The 3,938-nt window shown below is 44.6% G+C and overlaps 1 protein-coding gene across 3 annotated transcripts in view; it reads right to left on the reverse strand.

Moving 5' to 3' along the window:
* Positions 1-3,936, reverse strand: part of ACAD10 (acyl-CoA dehydrogenase family member 10) — a 37,228-nt gene extending 33,292 nt beyond the window's left edge. The window contains exon 1 of one of the 3 annotated variants that reach the window (XM_032310766.1): positions 3,844-3,936. The gene's annotated coding sequence lies outside the window, so the exon portion shown is untranslated. The remainder of the gene's footprint in view (positions 1-3,843) is intronic. The other 2 variants (XM_032310763.1, XM_032310765.1) reach the window with 2 other exon arrangements.
* Positions 3,937-3,938: the final 2 nt, after the last annotated feature.

A 3,938-nucleotide genomic window follows, 5' to 3' on the forward strand; every position in this document is an offset into this window, starting at 1 on the left:
TTTCCTGTGCTGTTTCCTTGCCCCAGACTGCTCCCTTCTACCTGTTACTGGCTAATTCCGAAGTGTCCTTTAGGTTGTAGTTTACCTGTCACTTCCTTCATGAAACCCCCTCTGGCTACCAGAAAAGACCGATGAGAAGCCTTTCCTGTATACTCCCAGAATGCCTGGTACTGACCTCCTCCTAGTACTGACGGTGCCTCCCATCACATCAACAGGCTCCTAACTGTTCCCCATTTGTCTCTTTTCTAAACACACTTTCAAAAGGTAAAAAAAAAAAAAAAAAAAAGCCTATACACACATAACACACACACGTATATAGACACATATCTATATATGGGGATAGAGATAAACCAAATGTGGCAGGATTTTTAGTCAATCTTGGTGAAGGGCATATGATTGAGAGTATATAAGAGATCATTCATTGTATGTTCTTTCAACTCTTCTCTATGTCTGAAATAAAAAGCTGGGGTGAAAAAAAAATGATGAAAGCAAATTCCATTTGCAGTCAGTTCCACATGAAAATCTTTGCTTTTCTATAGCTTCAAAGCTTACTAAAAATCAGGTTTGAACAAAATACTATGGGAAGACAGCCTGTAAGTTTACAGGAGTCACTTCTGTGAGGCCATGAGTGTTCAATAAAACATAGAAAACTCTAAGGAAAGGGTTCTCAAGCAGTAAATCTTCAAGATGATACTATGTTTTTCATGTAATTGGAAATTTGCAGAATGGGGGGGGTTAGGTTTTGAAATGAAAAACTCAAAGGTTGATTTGCATTTTCAGTTTTACTTAGGTTCCCATGCCACGGCCAGAGTTTATGATGAAAGGAGTTTATTTATAGGCTCATAAAAGCGTCAAAAACTTTGTGTCAGGGCTTAATGGCGACGAAAGGCGTCTCTGGGGCCTGAAGGGCTGACTTGCATCTCCACGGAGGGTACTAATGGGTGAGTGGGCAATGCTCCCATGACCAGCTTGGTTATTCCTTCCAACTAGAGATGACGGTTCTGTTCTAGCCACTTCCCAACACTCTCTTCAGAGAGGCCAAAACCCTGATCTCTCCCACCTCCAGGCTTTGGTACCTGCACACTGACCATGACGGCTTTCCCTGCTTCATCTGTGTGTACATTTCCACTCGTTTTTATATCACAGCCTCAGCTTTATCTTTATCTTCTCTGCAGAGACTTTTTAAAATTAAGTATTATTTTTAAAGATTTTATTTATTTGTTTGACACAGAGAGAGATCACAAGTAGGCAGAGAGGCAGGCAGAGAGAGAGGGGGAAGCAGGCTTCCCGCTGAGCAGAGAGCCCCATGCAGGGCTTGATCCCAGGACCCTGGGATCATGACCTGAGCCGAAGGCAGAGGCTTAACCCACTGAGCCACCCAGCTGCCCCTAAAATTTATTATTTTTTTAAGTAGGCTCCACACCCAACGTGGGGCTCAAACTCAAGAGTCTCATGTTCTGCTGACTGAACCAGCCAGGCACCCTGAGGATTTTTCTTTCCCAGGCAGCCTCTAGTACTACTTTTTTTTTCTCCCCTTAAACTCCTATTGTTTCCTCTCCATACCTTCACTAGAGCATTTACTCCACGACACAGTAACTGTTTGCATGCTCACCTGCTCCTATCGTTGTAAGCTCCTTAAATCAAAGCCCATCTTGTTTTTTCATCTTTGTATATATTTCATTTTTGTATATACCCATCCCCCTGGGGCCCAGCACTGTATCTAGACACACAGCAGGTGTTCAGTATAAATGAGCTGGAAGGATGAATTACACTGGATGAATGAGAAATTAGGGAAGGCAGCGGGACAGGTTTAGTTGTTGATTGCCACAAAGAACGGTAACAAGCCCAACTTGCCCGTCACTAGTCAACTATTCTCTGGAACTAGCATCTTCCTTCTGTACCATTCTGACTTTCAGAATGAGATTAGTATGATAATGTAGCCTTACTACTTAACTCATGCTTTTATAAATATGCACACTGTGTGTTGTCACATATTAAGATATTTCAGTAAAGAGGTTGAATGTGGCTCTGGAATCAGACTGCCTGGGTTTGAATTCTAGCTTTGCCACTTACTGTGAGATCCTGAGCAAGTTTCCCCAAGACTCAGGTTCCTTCTCCCTCTGTAAATGGGAATAATTATACACCAGTCTCATAAAGTTGTTACTATTACATGAGATAAAGTATGTAAAGCACGCAAGTTAGTAGCTGGCACACTATTAAATGTTAGTACTACTGGGGCTCCTGGTGGCTTAGCTGGTTTAGCATTTGATTCTTGGTTTCAGCTCAGGTCATGAGTTCAAGGTTGTGAAATCAAGCCCTGCGTGGGGCTCTGCTGCTGGTCATGGAGACTGCTTAAGATTCTGTCTCTCTGTAAGACTCTTAATCTCACAAAACAGTGGGTTGGGGGGCGGGAGGGAGAGGGTGGTTGGGTTATGGACATTGGGGAAGGTATGTGCTATGGTGAGTGTTGTGAAGTGTGTAAACCTGGCGATTCACAGACCTGTACCCCTGGAGCAAATAATACATTATGTGTTAATAAAAAATAAAAAATAAAAATAAAAAATAAAAAAAAAACACACTAAAAGAAAAAGATTGTCTCTCGCTCTCCCTCTTCTCCCCACCCCCTTCCCTAAAGAAAAGAAAAGAAAAATGTTATCTACTACTGTAGTATACTCTAAAAGGTTCATGAGGTCTCACATGTTATATGCACATACTATGTGAATATGGCATATGAATTTTTACAGCCATTGTCAACAAGGTGTGATTTTGGTCCCAAGGAGTCAATTGGCAATGTTGGGTCCATTTTTGGTTGTCACCATTTGGGGGGTGCTACTGGTATCTAGTGGGCCAGACTAGAGATGCCATTAAATATCCTATAAAGTATAGGACACACACCCCAAAGAATTATTGGGACCCAAAATGTTAATAGTGCGAAGATTGAGAAACCCTGATCCAAACAGTGTGTATTGATTGAAACCTATTTCGTAAGATGCAGTCACACATAGCATGGGTTAATGTTATATGTACTGTAGTCCATGGACCCACACGTGTCCAGGATGTGCTGTGACACATCTTAGAAATCCTTATAGCGTATGCTTGGAATAGCATCCTGTCATATGTCCGACGTTTAGGTATTGATTGTGGCTTCCAGTATCTATATGCTGAAGGCAGTCTGACATACCGGAAAGAAAGCTGAATTTAAGAAAAAGCGATACATGTAGAGCCACAGGCTCTATTTCATGCTCATGACTGTGTATTATCCAATTTTAAGTCAAAACCTTGCTCAAGGTCATCCAACCGATCAAGGTCGACTCCATTTGAGCAGGAACTGTGTGCTTACCACGAAAATGGGACCACCCCAGCAGTGCTTAGGTTCTCAGTAAACATTTGTGTTATGGGGCGGGGAGCAGGACCCAGATCTAACTCCCAACACCATGCGCTAAATCAGCCCACCGCCCTATCTCGTCAGAAACTCCGCAATCGAGTCCCTATTCCTCAAGGGCCTTCAGAGAGGCGGAGACCCCTCTCTGCACGTCTCTGAGCTTTGGTGTACCTATGTGTAAAGTGTGGCTAACACAAAGCAACCCCTCCAGCGCTACAGCGAGGGGTCCGACACAACAAAAGGGCACACAGGTCACGGTTCCTCCCACAATTCGGGGACCTCGCGGACCCGGGGACCCCTCACCATCGGGAAGCAGCCTGAGGGTAAGACCTCTCAAAGAGGTAAACTCGAGCCTGAGCGCAAACCGACGAATCCGCCTAACGATGCACCCAACTCCTCAACCTTCTTAAGCCTCCTCCTCTCAAACCTTCTCAAGACCCGGTCGGGGAACGCAGACTCACCTCCGCGCCGTTACGCCAGTCACGTGGCTGCCACCCTAGCCAATCGGAGCTGGCGCTGCTCCGCGCACGCGGGTCGACGACGGCGGCCGGGAGGC

This window comes from Mustela erminea, chromosome 13 (genome assembly GCF_009829155.1).
Source record: "Mustela erminea isolate mMusErm1 chromosome 13, mMusErm1.Pri, whole genome shotgun sequence".
NCBI classification, from domain to species: Eukaryota; Metazoa; Chordata; class Mammalia; order Carnivora; family Mustelidae; genus Mustela; species Mustela erminea.